This window comes from Halichoerus grypus, chromosome 11 (assembly GCF_964656455.1).
Source record: "Halichoerus grypus chromosome 11, mHalGry1.hap1.1, whole genome shotgun sequence".
NCBI lineage: Eukaryota > Metazoa > Chordata > Mammalia > Carnivora > Phocidae > Halichoerus > Halichoerus grypus.
The window spans coordinates 41,501,747-41,516,319 of record NC_135722.1 but is presented as its reverse complement, the minus strand read 5'-3'; positions in this window follow the sequence as shown (position 1 = coordinate 41,516,319).

Sequence of the window (14,573 nt, the reverse complement as noted above, 5' to 3'; positions counted from 1 at the left end):
CTTATTCTGAACATTTCTCTGAATAGCTGTCTCCTGCATTTCATTCATGGCATCAATCTGTATATCAGTAAAAGTTCTTGGCTGCAAGCAATTGAAATAGACTTGGGTTCTGTCTTGCAGGAAAGCAATTTTTTTGGGAAGAATATCAAAACCTCACTGAATTCTTGAATTCTCAGAATGTGGGGATAGCTTAGCTGAGTGGTTCTGGCTCAGGGTCTCTCTTGAGATTTTGGTTAAGATGTCAACCAGAACTGCAGTCTCCAAAAATTTGAATGGGGCTGGAGGATCTTCTCTAACCTCACTCATGTGACTGTTGACAGGAGGTTTCTGTTTCTTGTCATGTTGGCCTCTTCATAAGGTTGTTCATGTCATGGTTTATCCCAGAGCAATTGATTGAAGGAGGAAGATGGCCTGGTGAGGGGAGAGAATGAGAGTGCAAGATGGAAGCTGCAGTGTCTCTTATATCTGAATTATTTCTGTTGTATTCTGCTCATCACACAGACCAACCCTAGTATAATGTGGGGAGAATTACACAAAGTGTGAATACTAGGAGCAGGGATCACTGGGGGTCATCTTTGAAGCTTCCTACTACAATGGAAGTGGAGGACAAAGCTAGGAAACAGGAAGAAAATAGGGATGCTCTTGAAAGCCAGCCAATAAAACTTCAGAAAATGTCACAGTGGGAACAGAGATCTTTACATTGTTGCCACTGTGATGAATATGACCTTCAGTCATTCTACACTGTTGGATCACTCACTCAAGATTTAGAATCCTGAGAGATTTTTGAGCCCACTGCATCCCCACTGTGATGGGTTAAGGAGAAATTTAGCTTCCGTTGTGAGAAGCAAGCACCACCTTTCACCAAGACTACACACAACAAGTAATTCTTCAAATGGGAGGTCAGGGTGCTAATAGGAAAGAAAGGTTTAAAGCTAGATGTCTCCCTTCCCCCTCGAAAAAGACACTAGACACATTAGTCAAGAGACAATATTCTCTATAGTCACATAGAGTTGAGGACTCCTAAGTGGCTAACACAATCTATAGCTCTTATTGACCTATGCTGAATAATTAGATGTGGCAGTCATTGGAATTTGAATAGGAGGTAATGCAAATGTAGCAAGTGCCTTTCAGAGTTTGTTTTGGAGAAGAACAATCCTTTCTAAATAATAGCATCCATCTGATGATTCTTCAGTTGCCTCAAATCTGAGCCTCTAGAAAGATGGTAGAAGTCATCATACTTTAATCTATTGCAGACAAAGAGACAAAATTTCCAATATTTGGTATGTCTTGTTTTAGGGAATGATATTCTGCTTGTATAACTTTTAATTCTTATTCAATGAATATTGTGTATGGAGCTCACCTATAGGGATATGACAGTAAAGGATAAAGCCAGAGCCCTTCTGTCAGAGATAAGGACTCTCCTATAGAGTAAGCTTATTCCTTGTTCCAGTTATCTGGGGAAACAGGCCTGCTTCTCGGATGAAACTAGTACTAGGGAGAAGAGTCCCAGGTAACCAGAAGGGAACTGATCTCATCTTTGGCCTTGATTTTGGAGAAGGGATGTTAGGATGGCTAGAAGGAGGTTCATTGATGCTGGGTGTTAAGATGACACTGACCATGTGGAGGCAGGCTGGGAGCTGAGAAGGCAGGGCCCCAGGAAGGTGGCCAACCTTTTGAAGCTGGTTGATGGTAATCTGTCTAGGATGGAAGTGAAATGTTATAGGCCTTTGAGTGAGCCCTGGGAATGAGCTCCTTTTGGTAACCCCAGCCTTGGACAGTAAAGCCAGACTTCTTATTCCTTCAGTTTTTATTTATGTGTTGTTCTCCATCTGGGTTCAATAAAATCTATGAAAGTTCTGGACAGTCTCAGCTGGGTGCCTAAAAAGAAGAGTCTGTGTTCTGCATGAGCTGGAGAATCCATATATATATAAAGCCATGCCCACTTTCTCTTGATTGGTGGGGTATTTGCATTGGGAATGCAGAATGAGGAAGTAAAGCTTAGTGAGAAGCATGAACATACCTCTCCATGTACTACTGAGGTCATATGACGTCTGGAACAGCACCCCTTCTGTGTGGGACTTCACCAGCCAGACTGTGTTCAAGTTCTGGTCCCTGCTCCTGCTGCCTCCTTGAGACCCCAAACCTGAGCTGATATTGACCGGAGCGAGGATCTGGACATCATGTCACTCAGATCCCACAATGATGAGCTAAAGGCCTAAAAACTTTTCAAGGACCCATGAAAATGTTCAAGTTTCCAGAGTAAGTGATTGGCTTCAAAATATGAAAATTGGAAAACAAGATTAAAAAAACATGTTTGTTTAAATATCTACATGTCCATTGGTCTACTTCAACTCAACTCTTGTGTAGTTGTATATAAATTATATTTAATGTTAGATACAGGTGCATTTTAATATGATGTAGAGTGAGGATGTCAACAATAAAAGTGTAGGGGCCTGGCAACCTCTTAAAATACCCTGTCTCCCCCAGTCCCTTCCTCTGAGTGCGAAACAGCCCCTTCTCCACCAGAGGGCGCACGAAGCAGGCACTTAAGTTTGCTTTGCCAGGACCCCCTCCACCCAGTCTGTCCCGCAGGTCTCTCAGATTCACCTCTCATTCTTCCCTCTCTGGGCCTTGGTTTTCTGGTCTGTAAATTTGCGATAATGACTCCTTCCTCAACATCCTATCGAAGGCACTCAGGATTCTGGGGTAGATGGTAGTCCTTAGGGAAGAGAGACTAGAAATTTCTCCTTCACTGGGGACCTGGTCTGAGATGCCCAGGGACTAGGAAAAGGGCAGCCATAGTGAGACTTGGTTTGGTTACCTTCAATTTCCTTCAAAGGACACAGGCTGGGGCAGAGATGGAGGAGTAGTGGGAGTGGGGGGCACCAAGGGCATGAACTAAGCACCATGCATTCTGACACAGGACTGGTCTTCTTCCTGAACTTCTCTTTTCTAAGATTTATTATTTCAGAATGCTGTCTGAACTCAGAGGAGGCATAAAGTTCTCCTGGCTGGAGTTGGGGGATTGGGTGAAGACAAAATTAGATTTTATAGAGGAGTTAGTCTTGAACTCAATGTGGAAGGGTTGGCAGGTTTTTTTTTTAATTAAAAATGTTTTTTAATTAAAAAAATTACTGAGAGGAGCCTAAGGAGACATGACTACTAAATGTAATGTGGTATCCTGGATGGGATCCTAGACTAGAAGATATTCGGTAAAATCTAAGGAAATTTGAGTAATATGGGCTTTAGTTAATAATAAGGTATCCACAGTGGCTCATTAAGTGTAGCAAATGTGCCATACCAATGTAAGCTGTTAATAATAGGAGAAGCCAGCTACAGGATAAATAGGAAGTCTCTGTACTATCTTTAAAATTTTCTGGAAATTAAAACCGTTTTAAAATTAAATGTTTATTTAAAAAATTCAATAACTTCTTTTTGTAATTATTAAATAAAAATAATATAGAAAATTTAGAAAATAGAAAGACAAAAAAAAAAGAGAAGAGGATGGACTGTGTTTGTTAGTTATCTTATATGGCAGAGAAATCTACCATTAAGTTTGGTGTATATTCTTTCTTTTATATTCTATGTACATACTTACTTCTTTGAAACCTGCCTTTTTCAATGTGTATCTTTCTATGCCATTCAATATTGTATTGCATTATTTTGTATGTCTATTTCACATTCCATTAAAGAAATGTGCCAAAGTCTATTTAATCAATCCCTTGTATACATGTAAATTGTATATTTTTATTTTTAGATAGATTTTTGTTATTATATAAAATGCTGTAATAATCAGCTTTGGAGCTAAATTTTGCAAAATATTCCTATTTCCTTAGAGGGAATGTGCATGGACACAACCTGGGATCATCTTAATCCAATTTTAATCTAATGTGATACCATTATTATTTATCTTTTCTAGAAGTGGGATTGTAGAGTCAAAGAGTAAATGCATATCTAATTTTGCTAGATATAGGCAATATACCATTTTGCATTCCTGCCAGCGTGTGTGAGAGTTCTTGTGTTTCCCAGTCTTGCCAGCTGGATATATTGTCAAATTTCTGGATGACCTGACACAGGGAGAGACAGAGTGACATAAAAAACAGACACAGAGGCTAAAATATAGGAGGAACAAATAGGAAGAGATGAGGACACACTTTCTAATAGTCAGGGCTGTCTAATGGTAACATGGGCTTCTCAGGAAGTGAGAGGCTCCCTGTCACTGGAGGTGTTCAAGAAGAGGGCAGATGGCCATTCAATAGGATTTGGTGGAGAAGATGTCAGCAACTTGGCCTCTGGACTAAGGACCTTCAATGCCTGGAGAAAAACACACAACCATATTCATTGATTGCCTCATTTTAAATCCATGAATCCATGAGCCTGAGCCTTAATTAGTTTTTTTTTTTTTTTTTTCTGCCAGGAAATCATGCCTTTAGTCCATTCACTCTCCCATATACTTCTAGATCATTATTTCACACCTTCTCCTCAAAATTCAACACCTCCTCCACCATCCTTTTTCTCAGCTCCTGACCTTGCTTCCTATTTCATTGAGAAAATGACATCAATCAGAAGAGACCCTCCATAGACTCCACCAAAACTCCTATACACTGGTATATGATTCCTGGTACTCTTCTCCCACTAGTTGCCATAGATGAATTTTCCATGCTCCTAACTAGAGTCATTTCTTCCATTTGTGCAATAGATCCTGTTCCCTTTCCACTACTCAAGGGCATTGCTCCAGTTATTCTCTATCTCTGCTCTCATCCTCTCCTACACCCCTCCTTCCCACCCTTGTTTACTCTGCTCCACTTCCCTAGTCTCTTGCTCTTGTTCAAACATTAGATTCATGCTTGCCTTAGAGTCTTTGCTTTGACTGTTTCCTTTTCTTGGAAAGCTCTTCTCCCAGATAACCATCTAGAGTAACACATAACCCCCTGACCTCTATTTACATTGATTGGATTAAAAAAGAGTCAACTGTAGGTTCTTTATAAGAAGTATCTAAAATGTACAAATGTAGAAAGCACAAAAGTAAGAATGAACAATTTACCATGAAAAGAGTAACCAAAATAATGGTAGTGTAGCTATATTAATTTTGAATAAAATTGACTTTAAGTCAAAAAGCATCACAGAGATAATGAGGTCCTTATAATAGCAATATTTAACATTTTCTGACAGGATGTAAGAATTCTAAATGTATATGCTCCTAATAACATAGCCTCAGAATATATAAAGTAGAAATCCACAATTATGGTGAGACATTTTGATACACCTCTCTTACTAATTATTTCCTAGTATGGGAATGCTTTATTTATGTTTTTTTCTCCACTGTTATACTGTGAGCATCCCAAGGTCAGAGACTGCCTTGATCACTTGTATCCCAAATGATGTGCATAGTGTCAGGCACAGGGCTGGTCTTCATTCATTGTTTGCTGGACTAAACTTCATCTGGCAATAGTGAGATCATTATGTTCTGAAATGGCACATTCTTTCTTTTGGAATGTTCTTTCTCTTAGAAGGGTCTTAGTCTTCTGGACTATAACCTATCCTCTCCCCTCTTTCCAGCTTTTCTAATGGGGCTTGGGCATGGATGGGTTCTGGAGAATTTCCCTCCAGGAAGAATGGGTGTGTCTGAGGTCAGACTCTTTATTTTTTTAATTAAATTTATTTTTAAAGTAATGTAACAGATACATACTTTCCATTTTACTTTAAATCCTAAGAAGAAATTTTATCACTTGAAATATGTAATTTGGGGGGGGTGTAGAGTTGCATATTTAAAATATTTTCTTGTAGAAATAGACAGAATGACCTGGGTGTATAACCAAACCCAAGTTCGTCTGCCTGATGCACAACAAAGATAATCACTGAGGCATCAAGGATGCAGCAAAGAAAGGGTTTATTTGAGAAGTAGCCAAATGAGGAGATGGGAGTGCAAGCCGCAAATCTGCCTCTCCCAAGGAGAGTTAGGGAAATTTAAAGGCAAATGAAAAGTTCTGGGTAAAAAGTTGCAGCTGAGCTTATTAGTCTGAAACTGTGATCAGTCCCATTAACCCTTTGGTTACTGGTTTCAATCTCCACTGTCCTTTGATCATTCCTCATTCTTGAGGGAATTGGGACGATGACCATTCTAGTTACTTCCTGGTGAGATGGGGTGAAGATTGGGGTTTCTGCACGCCTTTAGAAATATTCTTAGTTCCACGTTGAAACCCAACATTCTGCCTTACCAAGATTTTTGTACTTTTCATTAGTTTTTCTACTATTTTTTTTATCTAGGGCCTTAGGGGACGTTTGTTGTAACCAAGTAGAATGGGTGTGTTTGAGGCCAGACCTTTTAAGCCAAAGGTGGGTATTATTGCAGGGAACTTAAAGTAGATTGGTTGGGTTTTTTCCCCCATACAAAGTCCTAGGCCGGGTATGGTTTCTATTGGAAGGTTTCTTTCTAGCTAATTATCCATTCATCCTCAATAATGTTTCTGGAGGTTGGCATTAAGGCTTTTCAGTTATTCAGATTGTCAGAGTTTTCATTTACTGGTGAAATTTTTTCTGGAAGCTCTTGTGGCAGCCGTTGCTTGTGCTTGATAGCATAGCTAAAGTTCTTGCCTCTGTCTTTGGCAAGCTCTTAGAAAAAAGCTGTAAATCTGGGCCTGTCAAGACCATTATGGCAATTTAGTGGCTTCCTGGACAGTTTAGTGCTTCTATAGAGAGATTTAAATGAGAGGGAAGATGTGGGGATTGAGAGCGTTTGTAGATTGTGGTTATATTCTGGGTTCTGGTTATTTTCCATTTGTCTTGTGCACCCTCCCCCACAGCTTCTCCATCTCTTTACCTGCTCTGTGTCCTGAGGAGCTGGTCCTCGGATCACACCACCAGGCCTCTCTGGTTGGATTCTGTCAATGGAGGCACTGGCTGGAGATCAGAAGAAGAGAGAGGTTAGGGAATTCCTTCCTCGCTTGTTGTTGTGGTTTTGAGATGATCTCTTACATGGCTGTACAGCCTCTTCCATGGTTCTATTGGAACACCAGCAAGCTATTTCCCCCCTGTTTCTCTAGGCTTAGAGGTGATAACAGCTTCCCCACTTGTCAGTACCTGGGTACCTCAAAACAGTTGTTTTACTCTTAACCCTGACATAAATAGCCCTTCATTAAATTGTCTTCCAAATCCCATCTGAGTGGATTTTTTTTTCCCTTCTTGTACCTACCTGGGCTGTGAAAATAAACAGAACATTCATTCTGCCTGAATGATGACTTCTTTCCTTAGTTCATGGCCTCAGAGTCCTTGTCAGATACACCTGGGAGGACTATTAGACCAGATCTCGGATGCTATAGACTTGGCAACCCAGTGAAAGAAAGATACTTACTTATGGTCACAGAGGTAAAAGATAAGCCTAGGATCCTTATCTCCTGTTCTGTGTTCTTCCCACCAACTGCTGGACCTTCTCTTGATGCTGTGTTCACCAAGGAGACATGGGGAGGATGTATAAGTTAGGACTTTTTAACGTGTAAGCAAAAGAAACAAAAACCCAAGCCAGCTTAGGAGAAATAAAAAAAAAATAAAGAAGATGTGGTATATATATACAATGGAATATTATGCAGCCATCAAAAAATGAAGTCTTGCCATTTGCAACGACGTGGATGGAACTAGATGGTATTATGCTAAGCGAAATAAGTCAACCAGAAAAAGACATGTATCATATGATCTCACTGATATGAGGAATTCTTAATCTCAGGAGACAAACTGAGGGCTGCTGGAGTGGTGGGGGGTGGGAGGGATGGGGTGGCTGGGTGATAGACACTGGGGAGGGTATGTGCTCTGGTGAGCGCTGTGAATTGTGTAAGACTGTTGAATCACAGACCTGTACCTCTGAAACAAATAATACATTATATGTTAAAAAAAAAGAAGATAGTAGGAAGGGAAAAATGAAGGGGGGGAAATTGGAGGGGAAGACGAATGATGAGAGACTGTGGACTCTGAGAAACAAACTGAGGGTTCTAGAGTGGAGGGGGGTGGGGGGGATGGGTTAGCCTGGTGATGGGTATTAAAGAGGGCACGTATTGAATGGAGCACTGGGTGTTATACGCAAACAATGAATCATGGAACACTACAACAAAAACTAATGATGTAATGTATGGTGATTAACATAATAATAATAAAAAAAAAGTAAAAAAAAATGTTGTCTCATGGAACTTCCAGGACAGGGAAGCTGTTAGGTCTCATAAACCAGGGGTGCAAATGCTCTTCTCAGGGAAAAATTTTGGAAACTCAAGTTCTCTTCCTTTTAGGGGCTGGGTGTTCTGTCTAGCTTCCTTTATCATTTCAGCATCTGGTTCCTGGATGATCTCTGCCACTTCTCTGCTCTGCTACATGGGGTTCTACCATGCTTGAACCATTCCACAGAAGTTTCTGGAATTTCTAGTATGTGCCAGGCACCGCACTAGAAGATAGGGCCTCTGTTCTCGTGGCGCAGAGGGTGAGAGAGGTAGTAATCAAACAAATAAATAAACAAGGAAATTTCAGAGAGTGATAAGTGGTATTAACAGGAGAGAATGACAGGGGAGGGTTCTTTTTGTTTGGGTGGTCAGGGAAGACCTCTCTCAGGAATATGGCATGATCTGAGACCCTAATGGAGAGAAGAACCATGTAGAGTTTTGTGAGCCAGTGTAAAGAGTCTAGAACTTTTATTCTAAGTGCAAAAATAAGAAGCTGTTGATGGAAGAGGATGTGATCTCATTTACATTGTTAAAGGATGACTCTGACTGCTTTGTGGTTAATGGAGTCTAGATGGTTATGGATTCAATATGGAAGTAGAACAAATAGGATGTACTGACCAGCTGGATGTTGGAGGAGGGGGATGATGAGTTAAGAGGAATTAAAAGATTACTTTTATTTTGTTTTTGATTTGATTTATTTGCTTTTGATCAGCTGGGTAGAGGTGGTACCATTTAATGACTTGCCTTGATTCCAACTCACAACCAGTTCCAGAGCCTTCCACTCTCTGTGTGGGTAAAGTTCCTTCTCCCCTGACCACATCTATTGACAGACCCTGTTCTATCTGGGAATCTGGGCCATGTTCTTCCAGGGCTGGGAGCAAAATTCTTCAGAGAAGCACCACACAGGGCCCTACTTAGGGCATCCCCCAACCATAGTGAAGCATGGTCCCAGCCATTTCCCCTTCTCCCCATAGATGGTAAGCTCCTTGCAGTCCCCATTTAGGACACCTCTCAGCTCTTATCTCCAAACTTAGAGCTAGAGTTACTGAGTTCTGGCTTGTGTAATTGCTCTCTCTAGCTTCATTTCTTTGTTTCTTTTTTTTTTTTTTGAAAGATTTTATTTATTTGATAGAAAGACACAGCGAGAGAGGGAACACAAGCAGGGGGAGTGGGAGAGGAAGAAGCAGGCTTCCTGCTGAGCAGGGAGCCTGATGTGGGGCTCGATCCCAGGGCCCTGGGACCATGACCTGAGCCGAAGGCAGACGCCCAAAGACTGAGCCACCCAGGCGCCCCTAGCTTCATTTCAAATGTATGTTTTTCAACTCTAGCCTGGCCATGATTGTCATTTCTAATTTGCTACTTTCCCTGCTTCCCAGGGGAGCTGGGCTGTTTCTTCCTTGACTCCTCAAGGCCCTGTCCCTATTTTGGTCTCCCACTTTAGGAAAAGACCCTCCCGGCTCTCCTTTCCCATCCTATCTGAGCTAGCCCCTGGCCATCTGTCTCAGCAGCAGCAGGTATCCCTCCCCTGCCCTGGGTGAACCTCTGCACCTGTGTTCTTGTGTTGTACCTTGTGAAACTTGTGGGGTCTAGAGTCAGTCAGACCTGGGTTTGAATCTTTGATCTTCCACTCCCTGGCTGTGTGATCTTGGGAGAGCTACTTAATCTTTCTTAGTCCCTGTTTTCTCACCTCTAAAGTGGGGATAGTAATAACTATATCATTAGATCATGGTGAGACATAAAGAAGGTAAACCATGATATACAGAAGAAGTCAATGCCTGTTCATATAGCAGTAACTCTTTTTATTATTATTTTGTCCCTCTTCCCAAGACCTCACTTTTTTTTTTTTGCCTGGAGCCCAATGTGGAGCTTGAACTCACGACCCTGAGATCAACATCTGAGCTGAGATCAAGTCGTACACTCCACTACTGAGCCACCCAAGTGCCCCAAGGCCTCACTTTTTAAATTACCCTCAAATCTCGTCTTCTTCCTGAACCTGGGAGCACAAGAAGCAGAGAAAATAGTGGACTCACACTGGAGAGGCTAAAGTGGCTTCTAGAGTCAGGTCCTGGGCAGGCCTCTTTCTAGAAGGATTCCTGAAGCTGTCCCCAGGCCAGCCAGAGCAAGCTTCTGAGAATCCAAACGGCCAGGCAATGTCCACTGAGTCACTCCCTCAATCAGACACCAAGACAGTGACAGGAAATTTCTCTGCTATATCTCTGATGAGCTTGTCCTGCTGGTTTTGGAAAGATGTTGGCCCCTTAGACTTTGGAAAGAGGGCGTCTGTCTTAGCTCAAGATGCATGGTTATAGCTCTGATGCCCAAAATTCCCAGGAGCATGGGATTAAGGAAGCTGGCCAGGAAGGAGTGTGACTAGGCACACAGCTGGTGCTGGTCTTGGCATCCTGATGACCTTTCCTCCTGAGCCAAACAGGCCTTGATTCATTGTCAGGGAGGGAGAAACTACAGCCCCGCCTACTAGAATGGCAGTCTTCGAAGTTTAGAGGACACTGGTATCACCTGGAAGGTTTGTGAAGCCATAGCTTCTTGGACCCTAGTCCCAGAGTTTCTGATTCAGCAGTTCTGAGGGGAGACCTAAGAATTTGCATTTCCTATACAAGCCCAGGGTCACTGATGCTGTTGGTTGGGATCATCTTGGAAAAACCACTGCCCTGGGGAATTGCTTGTTTCCATGCTCATTCATTCTTTTGCAGCCCATCTGAGAGCTGGACATAGGGGCAAGACAAATGGGTGGGGGTCTTGGGTTCTTATTTCTATTAACTTGCTCTGTAGCTGTATTTCTGAAGGTGGTTTTGGTTGGGAGTAACGGAAAATAGCTTTTTACTTTAAGGCAGGGAACTTGTGGGGAGGATGCTTGGGAATCTCTCTAAATTCAATGAAGAGCTGAACAAGCCAGGCTTAGGAAGGGCAGGGCAGCCCTGGGGCCCTCTGTGCCTGGAATTCATGTGCCTGTTGTCCAGGGCACTCTAGTCCAGTGTTCTGGCCATGAATAACCTCTAGTCCAGCCTATTCAAATTCCAGATGCTGCTAAGAGGTATTATAATTGATCCACGAAGGGCGGAACCTTCCTGCCTTCTCTCACTTAACCAGTAAGCCATCGCAGGTGTGTGGTGGAAAGGCCACAGGAAAAGGTCTAGAAAACAGGTAGGGCTGCCCTAAGCCCCCACCACCCTGAACTGAGCAGCTGTGACCCCACAAGGGGCCTACCACAGTGATGGTGACCAAGATTCTTCCCTTCACGGGACCTCAGTTCCCCTATCTGTAAAATAATGGGTTTGGGTTAGAACCTCATTACTGGATCAGTGTTTCTTTCTCAAAAATGGGCCTGCATCATAATTCCTTGGGGTGCTTGAAAATAGAGACCCACATGCTCCATGGTGTGCTAGTAAATGGTCCACAAGAGACTTTCTAAAACAAAGCAAAGCGAAGTATAACAAAACAAAACACCCCGATTTGTAATGTTAGCCCAATTTCTGTGGTGTAAACAAACATTCCCACCACAGCCAGTTTCAAGCTAGCAAAGTGAAGTCACTGAACAGGGAGTTGGGAAGAGAGGTAGGTGAACGGGGGGCTCCAGCTCATCACTGGCCGAAAGAATCAGAACCTCTGAAGGAGCCCTGGGAATCTGCATCCCTCCCCCCTCGGGCGATTCTGGTGGATAATGCAATTTCAGAACCCCTGCACCCAGAGACCTCTGAGGACCTTTCTGGCCATTACACTGCCTCGTTCTAATTATATTACAAATTCTCACACTGGCTCTGGAAGTTGGGGGAAGTTTTCCCTTTGAGAGCATTGCAGAAGAAGTCCCGGGGAGTTTGATGGGCCAAGTGAGTCAAAGGTGTGCCCGCAGCAGCCTTTCTGGGATTCTGAGGCCAGGTTCACCTCTCCCTGTTCTCCCGGAGTGCCCTGTCGTGCCATCATGCCTGGAGGCAGCGCACCATTGTGGCGTGCACGCCTCAGGGATGGAGACAGGGGCTGCGGGACATGAGGGGGGAGCTGTGGGTCCTGGGACCCTTGCCCAGCTCTCATCTCTCTGGGTGCCCTGGCCTTCCTGCTGCTGTCATCACAACATCGTGATCCGGTATCTCCAGCCCCAGGACTGAGAGCCTGCCTGGTTGGCAGTTACTTCTGTGCAGGTCCCTCTTCTTGATAACCCTCTCTGAGCTGTTGGAGCACAGAGTGGGGGACGTCCTCTCTCACTTGGGAAGTGCTGAGGCAGAGGGACCATCGGGGAGCCCACAGGAGACATAGTAAGGGACAGCAAGGCCTGCACAGAAGCTGGGAAGATGGAGATTGGGGAGCGGAAAGTGCAAACGACTCCTGGGATGTGAATTCTTTCTTTAGGGACCTTGCAGAAGGATCCATTTGCACTCTGAAGTTAGGTTGCACATTTACTTTTGAGCTGGAATGACCTCTGACTTTCTCTTAATTCTATAAAGCAGGAGTTCTCATAGTGTGGCACCCAAATGGGTAGCATCTGAGAAGTTTTTAGAAATGCAAATTCGCCGACTAAAATGTCTCCACCTCTTAGAGCCCTTGCCTGACAATGTGATGTCAGGTTCATTTGTGGGGGTTTAGCATTCCTCTCTCCTAAAAACCTTTTCCAATCCAGATGCCCCATGGGACTGCCCTGCTGAGCTGTCCTCAGACCACAGTGTGGATGGGCTTGTGACAGCACGTACAGGGGATTCTCGATGGGGACGGGGGGTGAGAAACCACAAGAGGCAATGGAGATGAGCCTGATTATGACAGGCCTTCCTGGGTGTTCTCTGGTGGGGCTGCTTGGGAGGAGGCCCAGGGCCAGCACAGCCTCTGCTTGGGGATGTCCAGCTTAGCGTGGAAGCTTTAAGCAGTGGACAAGTTCTTGGATGCCAAATTCTTCTGTCCTTCTGCAGGCCTGTTCTCTTAACTCCCTGGGCTCCGGTCTTGCCCTGTCTCCTCCTCCATTCCCCCTGCCACCAAAGTCTTGCCATGTCTGTAATGTGGCTCCAGCTCCCTCGGGCAACGCATGCTCTGTTCTGCCTGAGGCTCTCGTGCTGTACCCCACCTCTGGGGCCTGTCCACCTCATCTGGTCCTGGAGGCTGGGAGCCCTCCCAGGTCAGCCTCTTCACAGTGCCCAGAGTCTCTAAGGTACTCCCTACGGAGCCCTTCTGGAAAGTGCACCTGGGCCTTCTTCCACTGACCTTGTATCGGATGCTGGGCAAATCAGATTTGGAGCTGAGGATGGAGGGCTGACTACTGACCTGACTGGCTGACCTGTAAACCTGAAATCTTCCCTCCATTTAGGTCTGAACTTGCCCTTCCTAAAGTGATTTGTGAAGTTGGTGGAGCCAGAACGGAAGAAGAGCATGGAGTCAGGCTACAGGGGACCTTTGCGTGAGGCAGCTCTGGACAATTCCTGAGGCTTCTTTTGGTAGAAGAAACTACAGTTGTTCCTCTGTGTGTGCGCACGTGCGTGTGGACATGTATCTCCTTACCTGTGTGTCCCCATGCTCATCTATGAGGGTTCCTGTACATATCTGTGTAAAGTCTCCCTGCATCTCACAAGCTGTGAGGCTACAGGCAGGTGATTTAAACCATTTGGCCTCCATTTTCCTTGTCTGTATAATGGGATAATAGTAACTTCCACGAAAAGTGACCACGGTGGCAAAATGAAGGCATAAGCCCCTTCCACAGTTCTTAGGATTCATGGGTTAGGCTATTGTTACTAGATGCCTTATACCAGTGACTTAGCCTCCCTGTGCCTCAGTTTCCTCATGTGTACATTGGGGATAATACCAGAACCCAGGGTCGTTGTGGGGATCAGGGAAGTTGCTATCTGCAAAGTACTTAGTACCGTGCCCTAAGTATTAGTGATTAGAGTGCCTATTATCTTTCTGTGTACGGTTGTATCTGGGTGAGAATCTCTGATTTGTGAATGTCTCTGGCCAAGTCTCTCTGCTCGTGTGTGTATACACATATGTGCATATGGCGTATCTGTGTTTATATGGCCAGGAGGCCTCTTGTCTCTGGGTGGAGTTTGCTGTTGGCCCAAGCCTGGACTCCGTAAGCCAGCCAGGCCGGCGCTAGGGATGGAATTTCCATTAAGAATTAAACAGGACAGCCCTGGGAAGCCAGGCAGACAGAGCGGAGGGGGTCAAGGGGGATGATGTTCCAGCTCTGAGCTCCCTTGGGCAGCCTCAATTCTGAACTGCCTTGGAGAAGGCCTCTGCCACCTTTGCCTTGAGTTGCAGGCCTTGCTGGAGCCATGGCCCAGAAGGATGGGCAAAGAGAGAGGAGTTGCCCGCAGGGGCCTCTGTAGGGAGATTTGGAGTTGCTGCAGCCAAGACTGGAGCCATGAGGTGGCTTCCTGG